The sequence below is a fragment of the Ixodes scapularis genome, unplaced genomic scaffold, assembly GCF_016920785.2.
Source record: "Ixodes scapularis isolate PalLabHiFi unplaced genomic scaffold, ASM1692078v2 PGA_scaffold0__279_contigs__length_252992795, whole genome shotgun sequence".
NCBI lineage: Eukaryota > Metazoa > Arthropoda > Arachnida > Ixodida > Ixodidae > Ixodes > Ixodes scapularis.
Genome location: NW_024609835.1, coordinates 94,178,168 through 94,194,288, shown reverse-complemented (window position 1 = coordinate 94,194,288; position 16,121 = coordinate 94,178,168). Strand labels below are relative to the sequence as shown.

The 16,121-nt window shown below is 45.4% G+C and overlaps 1 pseudogene; it reads right to left on the bottom strand.

Annotated features, from left to right (window-relative positions):
* Positions 1-907: 907 nt before the first annotated feature.
* Positions 908-1,440, bottom strand: LOC115313220 (annotated as a pseudogene).
* Positions 1,441-16,121: the final 14,681 nt, after the last annotated feature.

Genomic DNA, 16,121 nt, shown 5'->3' with positions numbered 1-16,121 from the left:
AGCATTCTTGAACTTGTTGAAGGAAACTTTCAAACTTGGCAGACTGGCATACCGAATTGAACACACTTTCAATTAGTTTTAAAGCGAGATGCGCGAATAAACCTTTTCCAGAATGTTACATATTTCCTTTCCGGCCTTCAAATCAAATTGTCTTTGCCTGCTGCATTTAATAATATTCATCTGAAAAGGGGTAGCAGTGCAACTGTACCACTCGTCTCGACAACGTTTTTGTCAACCCAGCCATCTTGTTTTGAGACGTGAGGTGACGAAGCGTGAAGAAGTCACACTCGCTACGAGAAAAACTTGGTGCCATGGACTCCGGAAGTAGATTTTGAGTGGGGGGGCTGAGGTCAAACCTTTTGTTTTATATATATTTTATTCTAGGAGACAAGGATTGGAGCCGATTTCTGTTGTTTTATTTTTACTTACAGTTCATTAAAAAAGTAAAAAAATTATTTGCATGAATTTTCTTGCTTGGCATGTACATTCACTTTTCCGCCCTCCATTATAACAACAGTAGCGAGTTTTAGTGGCTCGTACGGAAGAGCCTTGCGTACGCAATACAAATGCGGGTCGGTAGTGCGCACGCGTAGAACGCAATATTGCGTTAACGCTTGCACCTTCCGACCCTCAAAGCTTTTACGTATGATCCTCTAAAACTCTTTAATATCGCGAAACCGCTTATGCATAGTGCTTCAGGCAATCTCAAAATCTCTACGAATATACAGAACATTGCAAAATTGAGTTCTTTGGAGAATCACGTTTATTATTCTTCAAATGTTCATCCAAAACGACATCCACGCTATAAAATTAACGAGTAAGCCAAGAAAATTACATATATACAATGCGATCTTAATACATATTTAGGAAATGTGCACAAAAGCGTGATGGAGAAGACAGATCAGTATTAGGCTAGGCCATGTGTGTTGATCGTCTCAAGGAAGACCAAAGGTCTGCGTTTGCTCAGCAGTCTTCGAGACAAATTTCTTGATAATGTCGTCCAGATTGAGCTCGGCGGTTCATCCTTTATGAATGTGCAAAATAAGGAGGTGTATTAGCCTCCCCTGACTCATGCGGCTGAGTAGATACGTTTTAATTCGGTGTAAGACACTAAACGAGTGCTCCTCCGAAGCGGCAGATACAGGCACAAAACGAAGACGTTTTGTATATTTTATGACTTGGTCCAGGATGTCATGAATTTTGTCGGATTTTGCCTCTAGTTTCCTCACTATGGCGTCAATTGTGAGGGAATCAAGGTTGCATAAAAGGGTCGGCAAAAGTAAAAGCTTCGCAAAGAGTCGGGCCAGATCAAAATCACATGCATGCACCCCAGGGCCTCTTTCAGGTCGACTGTTGAGATTGGTTGGTTGGACTGACGTCGCGGGGTCTTCCTTTGGCGGCGTTAATCAAGATGCTGTCTAGTTTTACTACCGGCTTCATACCAGGCTGTTCGAACCGCCGTTGAGTTTCACCTATAAAAATTCGTATGCTTCGAAGTACTCCTTCCGTAACGCTGCTTTGCATTCAAGTACAACTGGTGGAGAAGGTGTCTTTCTCATTTCAAACCTTTTTGGTTGCTTTCTCAGCCTTGCGCTGCGAGGGTTCTTAAAACATGGCCGCATTCGAATTGAGCTCATGCAGCCCCACAGCTTGTTCAAACGCGACTTCAGACCGCAGACTGGACAATGTCTCGCAGAGTCTCTACAGCCTCTTTGATACCTGCGGCGCAAAACGTTGAACGTTGCAGTACCCTTGAACGTTCTTCACACGGGCCGAACAAAGGTATAGAAATGTTTATTCATAGCAGCGTTTCGACCCTTTTCAAAAACCTATTATAACCCTTCAAAATGGCCCTGTAGTTGTCTGCAATCGTATATTTACCGTGTAGCAGCTCGTTCAGTTTCTCCTGAGCTCTTTCAGCGAACTGTTCATTGGCTTCACTCTGACAGTCCACCTTATTGGGCAAAGCGGAAGAAGGTTATTTGGCGTTGATCCGGCCTCTTCTGCCGCCTCGCGGACTGGAGGAATTGCAATAGATGGATAAACAGATTTGCGTTTCTTCGAAGCAAGAATTGCATTTGAAACGTCCTTTACGGTACTCAGAGCATCGGCAATGGTGTCGCAGCTACGGCTAGCTTCCTGTAACACGAGATCTAAGCTGTGGTTGCCGCAATGCACATACATGGACGTCGACTCAGAGTCACTAATTTGGTTGTGCACGCCTGAGAAACGGCTTGGCTTGTGTGCGGCCCCCGTCAAAGCAATCGCCCCGCAGCCTATGGAAATTAAGGCCAAGGCCCAAAATCATGTCTCGATGGTCGTGCACAGCGTCTCAGCCCTGCTGTCTGGGTGTTGTAAAGACCAATGAAGTCTTCTCGGACATCGAGCGTCTCGTTGTCAACCCACCATTTACAGAGAATAAAATGTTCCTCTACAGCTACATCAGTTGCGCCGTCAGCAATGATGCCATAGAACGGAATGGACCCCGCTGTATTGCGTGGGCCATGATCTCAACCAGCTCGTTCTGCACATCTCCGCTTACCCACTTGTCCTATTTAGTCACCCACCTATTCAGGCCGGGAATATCCCCCAATCTTTTATGAACCAAATCAAGCAAGTTTCCACCATCTTTTGTGCGTCCCATTAGAGCTTGGCCTGTACGGCAAAGGTAGCGAAGAGAGCTCGCTATGACCAGTAGTGCCGCCCTGGCTTCTTCCTGTTGCTTGCTGCACTGCTTTGTTAAGAGCTGCCCGAGACGAATACTGCGCCTCGACAGCCTGTAGCTAAGAGATTCTAAGTAAAACTGTCTCTTTTAATTTCGTCTCAATTTTTCTGTAGCTGTTTTCTAGTTGTTAAAGCCAGTCTTAAAGGCTAGCTCCGCCGCACCATATTGGCATTCCCTTTTCTTGGAAAAGAACCTGCACTCAATGCACAATACGACATCGCTCTTGCTGTCGTCAGAAGGCCATGGGAATCTTTCAAAAGAATCTCGCTGACACGACCTGCTATATTTGTTTTTGGGTTTGTGGTGAGAGCTTCAGCGTGTAGTCACACTGACTTTTGATGTATCAGCCTAGCAATTTCAATATTGAAGATAGCGGGCTGGGGGAGGGCAGTCGGAAAAGGGGGGGTGCTTAGCCCCATTCTGAAAAAGCTTGGGCGGCGGCTCTGGCCCCACCCTGCCTTCCCCCGGTTCTGGAGTCCCTGCCTCGTGCACAAAGACCGTGCTGGAGTATCTGTCATAGAAGACAAACAAACAGCGCCACACTATTTCGAAGTAATATGCAGCAAGGCACGTAGACACACAATCCTGTTTTAATTAGAGGAGTTTGGAGTCAAATATCGAATTTCATGTTTTTCAAAATTATTCCTCTGTTTCATTTCGCCAATTGAAGATAATATTGAGCGCAATAAGTCCGCGTTCTTTTACTCTTACTCTGACGTTCCATGTTTCACATTCCGAGCGCAGCAACTATACGCAGCGTAGCGTGCAGGAGCGCGACACATCGGAACTATCGACGAGCTGCATGAGCTACTTCCGACCACACGATTATGACGAACTCGGCATCTCCTAGATATGGGCAAGAAAAGCCGAAATTATTTCCAAGATAGAGTAATTAAGGCTTGCCTGGAGCGGCAAAAACTAAAGTAAAAAAGACGGTGATGTCATGAAGTTTCTATGATTGTTTTAACATTCCTTAAAAGTTTGAAAACTCGCTTCGAGCCGATATGCGGAAAGTTACCTCTGCCGATCTATTTATTAACTATGCATCATGTTCAGATTTAAATGAAAGGCAACATATTCGAACTTGCGCGTCGACGCAAGAAACTCTCAAACTTGTCAGATGTTCCCCGGTTTCGTCCTGCAGCGCAATACGGACCCCGTCAATGTGCTGCTATACACCCGCACACCACTGGTCAATAGATCAGCATGACAATTTGTTTTTGGGAGAGATGCACAAACAAACTTTTTCTGAAATGTGAAATGCTCTCTTGGCTTTCAAATCAAATCGTTTTTACCTGATAGGTTAAACACCATTCGTCTGAAAAGGGGCAGCAGTTGAACTCCGCCGTTCGTCTCGACAACGCTTCTTTCAGCGCTGCCATCCTGTTTGTGGACGTGACGTCACAGAGCGCAAAGCCGTCACTCGCACTCTGAGAAAAACTTGATACAGGAAGAGCAGGCTCAAGTGTCAGTCTCCGGTGGCGCTCCCGTCCGTTTAGCGAACGGAGCGCCAAACTCTCGCGCTTAGGAGCACGGACGTAACGCTACCATTAACTTAATCTTACATAACTTATCCTAACCTAACCTAACCTTACCTAACCTAACCTAACCTAACCTAACCTAACGTAACCTAGCCTAACCTAACTTAACCTAACCTAAGCTAACCTAACGCTACCCAATGTAACAAACACAGATGCTTTTAACTCAACAGTTTTTCTGTAAATCCGCTGTTCTAATTAGTTTCCTTACCCTAGAGTATTCGTCATGCTGTAACGCAATCATGACATCCAGTGCTTAGTATCGTGCCGGTTCCTAAAGATTCTTATTGTAGGGGGTATTAGCTGCACAGTAAACTGACTTGAGTAGGGTATAAACGTAACCCGGCTTGTTTCATTGATATTAAGAATGCCCAATATCCTGATACAAGCCTTCCGATTGCATCGCTTGGTAACAGCACCTTCGGTTTTACTGGAAATTAAAACATTACTTTTGTTAGCACATAATTGACATGGATACTAAACCAAATTGCTACAAAACTGATCATGGGGGCGAAATTCAGTACTTACGATTATGGCATGGGTGATGTCGAACCGCACACTAAATTCAGGGACCGGAGAACCCCCCCCCCAAGATCCCCTGACTCTAAGCACTGATGGCATGCATATCAATGATTTGAACTTGGGGGAGTTCTGAGGTGCAACCGTCACTCCAGGGAAATAGTGCGTATTAAAGATTCATGAACCACTTCATAAGCACCGTGTTTAAAGGGACACTGAAAAGGTATTTGTGCTTGCCAAGGTTTTTATTCGTACGCGACATATGAAAGTCGAACTACCCAGTACACAATTTGCGGCTGAAAGTTCGTTTTATTTCCGCCCAAAAATTTGCCGGTCGAGAACTGGCCCGTTTGAGTCGAGCTGACTCTCTTCGCTGTGCTCACGGGCCGTTTTCTATGGTTTAGTCGCAACCACCAAAGATAATCAAAGCCGTGGGTCATCCAAGGCACACACACAGCACTATAAGTGAACGAAAAATATGACACCCATTTTTTGTGGCTTCTTAAAAGCTGCAAATATGTTGATTGAAAAATAAAATGCACAGCCATGTGGCTTTCAGTATCTTTCTCCTACTCTCTATTTCTTCTTCCTCCCCAGTCCGTTTTCAGTTTCGAGCAGTTGCATTTTTATTTTATTCAAAATATATGCCATGCTGTAGCGAAATATTGATTGGGAAGTCTTCTGACACCATAATAAATTGCCTGGCAAAAAATTAAAAAAAAACTTGGTGCGTGTCAGTGTTCTCTAAAAAAGAAAGTCCTTGAAACATTTTCAGCCCTTCCCCTCTCGTGAAAAAGGAAGACGAGCGAAGCTGTACTATGGTGGAAATGAAGTATTTAAAAATATAAGGATTAAGGTGTGATTGGGTAATTAGTTATGTGACAACCGTACTGTCCCCGGCTTTCTTTGTTATACCACGTCAACCGCCGAAGATTCGTGAATGGGAGTCGAGGCGCCACTAGTCGTTCCTTCACCACGTCCAACCTCGGTAGGTGCTCCGGTACGGGTGGGTACTGGTAGCCGTTTACGGTCGCGAACCGAGGCACCGCGCCTTTGAGGAGGGAATCTCTGCACGTTCTGTACGCCGGTTCTTTGTAAACGTCCGCCGACTCGCAACACTGCCACAATGCGCACGCGCCCGTTTCCAGCCTCTTCTAGTCCGACACGCCGCCCATCGTGGATATAGGGAATTGTAGTAGACCGTTTTTATCCTCCGCTACGCTATCCCTGAAGAAAAAGCCGCACCTACGCATGCGCGCCCCCAGCCTTATCTGCATTGTTCAGGGTCTTGTGGCGGATTACGGAGCGCTATCCGGGTGCTTAGCGGGCTGCGGAAACGGTCTATTACAATGGACCTTTTTCCAGTAAGGAGCGCCTCATGACGGTTTCGCCGTCTACTACAAATGGAGGGCAACCGGACTCGCCTTCTCCCATAGGAACAGATTAGTGTCGCAAGAAAACAGTGCCCCCCAAGAATGGCGAAAGGGCGGTCAAGGTCAAGGGAAAAGGGTGTGCGCGTGCGCAGACGCTTACTGGAAAAAGGTCTATTCCCCTATGTCTCCGGCGAACCAGAATCGGTCGCACACTGTGCACGTGACGCCAAACGGGTTCTCTACGAACTCCCGCTGGAACCTCGCCGTGGCACCCCGGAACTGTTCAGCCGGCGTAGAGTGCTGTAGTCGCCGGGCCTCGCGCTGCACAACACACGTGACGTGCTCTGCGCTCGTCACGTGTGTTTCTTTTTCCTCCTCGTCTGTTTTTCGCACTGTTTCCTACGATGAATTCCATCCAACGCGCCCAACTATCCATTCTTCTATCATAGCTGGAAAGGTTGCCGCCATCTACGAGTGACGGCGGCAACCAGACCGGTTGTGTGCTTGCCGGCTTCGCTTATAGATGGCGGTAGCTGTTCAGAGGTTTATGTAGGTTTGTGTCGACATGCGTTTGGTACCGGACGCGATCCTGTGAAACATAGCCCTTAAGAGCTTTGCTGTAAAAAGACACACGTACGACACGGACCGGCCCCACCGAGCACTGGTGCACTGCAGAAAATCAACACCCGCGAAAGCAAGCTTCACGGGTGCTTTTTCTCCGCAGTGCACCCGTGCTCGAAAAGAAGTGCGCTCAACGGCTCCGCGAGAACAAAAATGTATGAATTACGCAAAAACGCCATTCGAATTGAGCGGCTTATTTATACATCAAAAACGTATAGGGGCACCCCAAGTTTTGAAATTTGTTTGACCTAACCAGAGGTAATAAATATCCGAGTTTTAATTATCATGAGCCTACTGTATACAATAAAAGAGATATGGCTCAATTGAATGTGCTTAAAATCACTGAATGAGAATGCAATTTTAATTTGCTAGTTTTATTTCTCAAGCCCTTGTTGCAGTGGGTATTCAGATCAAAGCAACTTTTTACTTTGGTTTAATTTATAAGAGATTTGTTTTATATGTCAAGCACAGTAGAAAGGTGGGGAACTGGATAGTTGGAAAACACGTTTCTTGCTGATTTAACCATGTATGCCATATACAATTTGTTGTGATTGTGTATTGGATTTGAATCCTCTTCCGCTCTTTATTTAAAGCTGCCCCGGCAAGTACCATTAAAATACCAAAGAGTTCTTCATTTGAAGGGCAACTACAAGCACAAGCATAGAGGGGAGTCTAGACGACCAGTACAAGGACAACCATAATGTATAAACTTTCTCCAAATTTAAAGCAAGGCATGCTTCCTTCCAATAAAGGTGGTGAGGTGAAACTCCTTGACTGGTTCGTTCGTTCAGGTTTCACCTATAGGAACAGCTGACCTCACACACACAATACCCTGGCAATGAGTAGCACTGATTGTGTGCTTTTTTTGTTTGTTGCAACACATGAATCTCTGTATGTTGTGTCTAAGTTTGAAAAATTAGACAAGTTCATATATTGAATGCCGGAGCTATGAAGTCTCCATATCAATCCGTACTCCAAAAGCTTTATGTGACTTCGTCTTGCTTGAGCGTGGAAGCTGTTCGCACTAAATAACGAAACACTAGACCTTTCCCTTTGTAATTTTTGATCAGATCAAGCATGATGAGGCACATTTCCTCGATACTTATCTTCATAAGCCTGCGGAATACGATCTTAGGCGTACCAATTATACAAAACCAAATGTTAGAACTAACTATGGAACTCAAAAACTAGATTACCAAATTCCTAACCTACTAAATAAACACCCAAGCATTGTGCAAATAGCACAGCAGTGTAGAACAATCCACTCGTTCAGGAAAAAAGTTAGAGCATATTTCCTTGAAGCTGATCGCCTACCTTAGATTATTTAATGTGGATTTTATGTGTTCTTATGGCAGACATAGTGCCTTTAATATGTCCTTCTTTCATGGTGTTATGAAGTGTTGTGATGTGTTAATATCAGACGTGCGTTGGATGATTTTGTTGATAATGACGATGTTAATGTCAATGAATACAGTTTTCTCTGTTTTTTGTTTCATAATATTTTTTTAGTTTGTTTCTTTTTTTATTTTTATTGTGACGCATTGCTTATGTTTATATGAATGATATTGATTGGAATGGTTTACTGATGCCTATGTTTATTTCAATCTTGTTGCTAAATTATTGTATGCGGTCTCTGTTGACTGCTATGGGCAGGGAAGGGAGGGGGGGGCGCTAGCGGCCTCGTCAGAGGGCTTTTTTTTGCCTTCTTTTGCTGCAGCCCCCCAGACATATGTATGACACATGTATGTCTGAAACAAACTATACTATTCTATTCTATTCTATTCTATATAAGGCCATAGCTACGAGCCATCTGCACCAGTCCTGCACCTCGGATACGTCAGGTGGGCGAGTTCCCTGGCTTTGCCAGGGGAGTCTCTTGATGTATCGGAGGTGCATATGGTACGGATGGCTCGTAGCTTTGGCCTATATAAGGCGCAAAGGTATAGTGCTTAATTATTTAATGCGGAGAGCTTTCATATTTCCTAGGGATGTTCCGTTATTTTACGAAATTATATGACTTGTTTTCACAGACGGTCCAGTTTCTAGATTTCGGGAAACCATGCCGGCACTATTGAACCCGCAACTTTTACCCGTAAAATGGGAAAACGGATAACTGCCCGTAAAGTTAACTACGGACGTTCCATCATTTTACGAAATTATATGCCTAGTTTTTTATAGACGGCCCAATTTCTAGGTTACGGGAAGCCATGTCCGCAATATTGAACCGGCGACTTTTACCCGTAAAATCGGCTGAAACCTTTTAGAGTGTATAGAAAGGGTTTGGAAACAGAGCTTTGATTGGAATGTTCCAGCCAAAGCAACATTTAAAACAGTATAATAAATAAACTCTCCCTTATTTTCTGGGTAATGGTCTCGTCCCACTCGTCCTCCGACATCGTCAGCGACGGTATAAATTATCCTAATAGATCATCTAAACATGTCAAATTCAGAAACTATTTTCAGTTGATATATGTATTTCTATTTCGAAGCACGCTGAAACATCTGAATATGATTTGCGTGCACAACGATAGGGAGAAACCTAGAATATTTGCTGCTTCTTTGTATAAAACCCGCGAGGAATAATTTATTTCGCATGTACCTGGTTTCAAGTGAGCCTTTTTATACGCGTGCAGTTTGCCTACGATTAGCAGAATATACTTTTATCCTGCAAAAAGTGCAGTGAACTAAGGCAAATTATTTGATTGACTAATCAATCCATATTGTGAAAACTAGATATTGGGAACACGCGCCACAAAATTTTGATCATTCGAGTTGAGATCTTGTTCGAGTTCGTCCGACACGTGACGCAATATTTGTTATCACTCTAGTGAATTTTATTCGAGTTTGTACAAATTATTGAATAAATTAAATTTGTTCTTTTTTTCTATACGCCACTACGTCTCTCGCAGCACTAACAGTAAATACTTGAGTATTGCACACCCCGGGGGTCCTCAATGTAGGCTCTGCATTGAGTGGAAATAACTGCGCGTTCTCCTCGCCTATATTCTTTCCCACGACGAGCAACTGAGAAACACTGAACTCATGTCCGTCTGGACACCCTAGCCAGACCAAACAGCTGCTTCTGTTTTCAGGAACCACTCGAGGCCAAGAGGTGGGGGTCGCCGCAGTGCTTCACGCTATGTTTCCCATCGACCTTTGTGCTGGGAGGTAAGCTTATAAATTGTTTTGAATAAGAACACGATACCGGCGAATACTGTGAATTTTTGTTTATGTTGCTTAACCAGTCGATCGTGGTTTAAATATCTGCCTTGTGAGCTACATCCAGGAAAGTACCGCGAATTCCTAGCATATACTCAGCGCATCCATGTTTGCTTCGACATCTAGAATTGTAAACACCCAATCTAATGTCGCCGCCTGGGCGGCTACACTAGTGCAAAACAAAATCGTGTGACCAGAGAACTGTAGTCACTCGACACGGCTTATCACTGGTACTGTTACACCTAGGAAGCCTTTAGTGATATTTTTATGATTCCTTCAATTATTTTAGACCACCCCATGCTGAAAAACGTGCCCTGCGTCATCCTAACTTTTATATTTCCGAAATAAGATTATTTTAGCGTGAGCTACACTGGCCGAGGTTGAGCAGTTTCGCGTGGCTCCTGGAGAGCCGTGCTGCGCATGCGCGAGGGGCAATGACATCACACGGCGCACAGCTGGCGCACTGGAGCCGCCGCCGTCGGGCGCTCCGCTTGCCGCCGCGCGCGCCTTGCCGGCCTGCGCATTCCAGAGGAGTGACGTCATAACCGTGGCAGACGCACTGGCGCTGCCGCGTGCCCAGCTGTGTGCCTCCGTTGCGCAGTAGCAAAGTCTGACGCTGTCCCGGAGCCGCTTGGTAGCGCCTCTCATTTTGTGCGCATGCGGAGAGGTATCAGCGGGGGTATACATATAGAGGGGCGTTTTCCAGTGTAGTATAGCCATGGAGAAGGAGAGCGAAATTGCTGCTCAGCGGCGAAAAAGAGCGGAGAAGCTTAACTCATCGGATCCCGAAGTAGTTGCCTGGTAATTAGCGGTTGAGCGTAGGAAGAACGAACAGAAGAAGGCTAAACGTGCTGCGGAGACACCGGAGCAAAGGGAGGAACGTCTAGCAAAGTGGCGTCGCCAGGAGGCTGAGCGACGTGCCCGACCATCACAGCAGCAGCAACAACAAGACTCCGCCGATGGCGTCAAGGCTCGCCGATTGACAGACTATACGGTGAAACTTAGCAAAAGCGCCAGTGCGACTCGAACTTCGAGACCGACTTCGTAAACAATCCGTTTGGATATGTGTGCGACGTGTGTGAAAGACTCTGGCACATGAAAAAACCCAAGCTCACGCCACGTATATCCTGGCATAGCCCAGCTAAGCAACTACAATTTTTTATTTAATAATATCAATATTATTTTCATCCCAGAAGCCCCTTTTAGACTTTGATTGGTCTGTTTCGTTTAATATGTTTTCTGTTTCTAATAAAAGAACATACTAATATTATCATAGTGTTTCGTTTTTTATTATTATTTTCTGGAACGACGAAGTACTGCCGCAAAAAAGACCGCGTAGAATCAGTGTTAATTCTTTTTTTCTATGCTGAAAAAAAAAAAAAACAAGTGCGTATGCAAAATTATTTTATAAAAATATATAACATAAGAGAAAAAAGATGAAAAGAGAGGACCCCCCCCCCCCCCCCCTCCCCAAATGGGAAATCTCCTTTCTCTTTACTTCTCCGACTAGCCTCAGTATCGCCCAGTGGAAAAAAAAAAGCAATAACAAAAGGATGCTCACTCCCTGCCTTTTCCGTCAGCACTGAAGCGCTGCGGAAACAACGCTTGCCTTGCGAACATTTACCAAAAAAACATTCAATGCGAACCTTGCATTTTTTTACATCAAGTACAATTAAGCTTTCAAATGATTGACATGTTGAAAATTATATTGCAAGTTCGTGCGTAAAAAGTTGCGAAGCAATCTGCCAATAAACTCAATCAGGACTAGCCTTCTCACCGAAACACTAATACGCAGAAAACTATCTCCGAACAGCTCTGCTAAGTATGATTCGCATGGCACCCTCTTTCCTAGGCCGCCAGTCAGATGTGATTGGATCCTGTTCCAGCAGTTACCGGTACCGCAAATGAAACACGCCATCCTACGCGTCAATCGAGGATTACAGAGGAGAACAAAAATATATAATAAAGATCTCGGCCAACACAGACTCAAGCGAAACAAACCGAGCAACAAGCAACGGAAAAACAAAAGTAACAAAGCGACGCTAGTCGAGAAGAAGGCGCCAATCAAGAGCGGCACGGCGTCCCAAGAGAAAACTCGATTAGGTCCAAGCGGTCTTGAAGGCTGCCTGGGCTAGACTGCACCTAGTAAATATCCTTCAAAGAAGAGCCTCCGGATTTTTCGCGCGGCCCCGAGAAAACTACGAACTTTTTCGACGAGAATGGACCGTCAAAAACCTACATTAAAAAAAAAAAAAAGATAAAGCAGCAGCATCATTCTTGATGTTCTGTTCAAATACAAAAAAAAAAAAAAAAAAAAGAACATTTTCGGGGCAGGTGGCGCCAGTATCATAATACGAATGCTACCCCAATAGGATTAAATATTTTGCCCGGTTCGGGTCAGAAAAAATGTTAACGTAGATGACATGTTTTCTGTCATGAAGCAATTAGTGAGTGATTTCTATACCATTCGAAAAGCTATGGAATAGAACGTTTAGGCCAAAATATCAAGTTAATTTTTGTACGCTATATGTCAACTACTCGAATATATCTGTGACTTAGGGCTGTATTCCTACGTCACATACAGGAGTTTAGCGCATAGCACAGATTAAGCAGGATCCGCTTTGTGCTGGGACTCCTTTTCAGTCAGTGAAAACACAAATCCCAGCCGAACGTTGAAGAAGCACTCGTGTGCAATATGTGCTTCCAGCTGGCTTTATGAAGGTGGCATAGCAAATCCAGTACTACGGCGTTGTTGTTCTCTACGAGGTGTTTACTACGTACGACCCGAAGGGTTAAAGGGAGAACCTGGGTTTTCACTGCAAGTCCACTGCCTTTCATTTAATTATGCAGCAAGAAAGCCTAATGCTGTGAACAATTTCGCTGAAAATGAGTTTCTACGCGCATGAAAGAGGAGGCTCGAAAAGTTGGGAGATAATGATCCCGAGTGCGCCAAACCTCAACTGCTGTAAACGTTATAAACGCTAATATAGTAAAACAAAGAAAAAATTACACTGATGGCAACGTAAACACACTGTTGAGTTGGTTTAGGACGTATCTAACCAAGTGTGTATACAAAATTCAATCAAGTGCGTTTGAGATGTGTTTGGACTTGCACTGTTTTCGTCCTGCGCAGTCTACGGTTTATGTTGTTCCTAAACAAAACCTCGGCCATGCATTCTTCTTCAGTTGTAAAGCGATTGTTATTCATTAATCCGCCCCCTCAGAAAACAAAAAAAAGGACTTAAAGCTTTGTTTTATTTACTTTCACGAAAGCCAAGTCCAAGTTTGTAAAGAAAACTGCGCCTTTCTCCTGCCATCCTGAGGGCCTGAGGGCAAGATAGCCTTTAATGCGACCATGCAGACTACTCTGGATCTCCGCAACCTGACACTTCTGCAGAATCTGTGCTAGACGCAAACGATCTTTCGCCTATGCGACTATGCATTATACCCCCAGAATAAAGGAATACTAAAATGAGCCTTCTTCTTGAAAGTGCTTAGACGCGGCACGATTTCGCACAATAACGTTTCCACGAAAAATACAATTTTCAACGCAATACTTAAACCGCGGGGCGCAATTTAGGTAGAGGTAGTGCTGCTCTAGCCCACTAGTAAAAGGTGCTATAGCTGCCTAAGCACCACTCCTGAGCTTGAATGGGCTGGGGAGATTATTGACACATAGAATGTTTGTTGTAAATTTATTTCTCCCGAATCCGACTAGGATAATATCTTCGACATAGTTTGTTTGATAGAAACAAAAAATTGTGATGACTGTTTTGAAATATAAAACGGGATTGCCACTTTCACTTTGATTTCATGCGATAACAAATATGGCTTCAGCATTTGCCACGAGTAGTTCTATACACCGGAAACTCGTTGAGCTTGTCTATTTCGGAGTGCGTGTTGTTTTCCGTTTACCGAGGTGTTGAGGGAGATCTAAACTAGGGCTGCGCGCCGATTAAAAAGTTGAACCCAATTAGTCGCTCCCATTTAACCGAGAAATTATTCGATTACTCAGCCTAATTTATTTCCTTGCATACGGCATTGAAAGAATTGACTCGGGAGCGACAGCGGTCAGGACGGCCCCAACAGTCGGCGTGATTCAAACCAGTACCCAATTGCCGGCCTTCCGGGATGCCTGGAGGAATCCCCCCCCCCCCCCCCCCGCCCTCTCCCCAACATGACGTCACCCGTTTCGGAAGAGAGAGAGAACACGGTCCCTCCTCCGGCTCCCCCTTCACTCTACAACCCCCATACCCCCGGATGCACCGGGAAAATCCTTGACTCAGCGAGACGTTTCAACCATCCCGCGCCCCATCCCCATGCCCCTTGAGAGAGTTAAAAATGAGACACCCGAGTTAAGCCCTAAAAACGGCGAAAAAACGGTAGTGCTCGGGCCGACATCGAACAGCTTCGACGGCCTTGGGAAGGACAATCCCGACGAGGGGCCTACCGTCGAAGACCAGCATCAACATGTCATGTTCCGCCAGGTGAGCGCCGACCGTGCAAGGTTGCGCCTGCCGAGTTTCTCACCCCCAGGCTGCTGCTTCTCCTATCTTCTCGGATCTACCGAGAGGGCATGCGACACCAGCGCGGTGCTATTGCGGTCACACGGAGAATTCAGTGGAAGTGCTGAATGACTTCAACCAAAGTGCGTAATGACGGAAAGGATCCTTCATCAAACCTTAACTCCACTGGTTGAGGAGCTGCTCTCATGTCTGCCCGAAGCTAATCCACGGATAAAAGGAACATCTTACGAAAACCGAATTACACAGGGCAATACTAGTATTGCCCGACAACTATCAAACACTCAATCATCACAGCCACATTTCGGAGGGAAGGGGGCACAGGAGTACCAGCCCCTTCCCTCTCAGTGGTTAACGTCTACAACCGTCGACACCCAAGACTTGGTGTCGTCCGTGCCGAAAAAACATCAACCGCGGTCGACGTTTGAAGACACAGCAATCGCCGTCACCAAAACAACTGGATGAAACGCTTCCTGCATCTGTCCAGGCCGAAATAAATGCAGCTCTCACGGCCCGCGTTTTAAGAATCGTGGCCGAGCTTAAATTCATGATCATCACCACCACCTCGGAGCTTTATACCCTCGCCCTGTAAACAAAATGATAAACCAAACTAACAACAGCGGAACACCTCCGAAGGCTTCTTCTTCGAGTGCTCCATGGATCCTACAATGGAACTGCCTTACGCTTGCCGAGAAAAAAACTTAACTTACCCATCATTTTGAGACGCAAGGTACACCCATAGCCATGCTTTTTCAACATGTTAATAGCACGTCTCTAGGCCTACTAGGGTGCGAGCACTGCTCGAATTCATCCATACCCCACAAGCCCACCGCTGCCACCAACTCCGTCGCTGCTTGCGACGGACAAGCGACAGATAGCTCCCTGCCCCAAGCAGAGCTCGACACAGCCACCTGGTGCACAGCCGGAGAGGAATCGTGGCAGTCCGAACCCAGCTTCGATGGCACAAGTACGTGCTCGTCCCGACCTACTACGGCCCACAAACCTCGAGGAACGCGTCGATGCTGGGGCTGGATGTACCACCTATGCCTAACGTTTCCCAAAGACATCATCCTGAATAGAGGGGACTTCAAAGCACGACACCTGGTTTAGGGATACGGCATAAGCAACCTCTGAAAAAAGCTCCCTTGCTCGAGGCGCATACTTGCAAATTGCAGCTCCTCAACGACCTGGATCTTATGACCAGGTTCAGCCAGGACACGCGTCAGAATAACTCCACGCCTGACCTCACCTGGGCGTCTCGTCACGCCGTCCTGAACTCGATCCAATTCAATGACCTCCTGGGCAGCAACCACCTGCCAGTTTAGCATTGTGTTTAAGGTCGTTATAAAAAATAAAACACCGTAACTGAACCATATTTTGTGTTTACCTGATTGAGAAATGTTCCAAGTTGTTTGTGCTTAAAGGCATGCTGAACAGAAATCTGGATTTGTCAAAATAAGGCCACGGAAGCGTTGAACGGGACGGTACGAACTCCAAAATGTCACTCGTACATCGGTATCTCAAAAGAATGGCCGTACTTTGGAAAAAAATGGCGCGATCAAGCGAGGACTGTGACGTGACGATCCTCTTCAGGGAAGGCAGC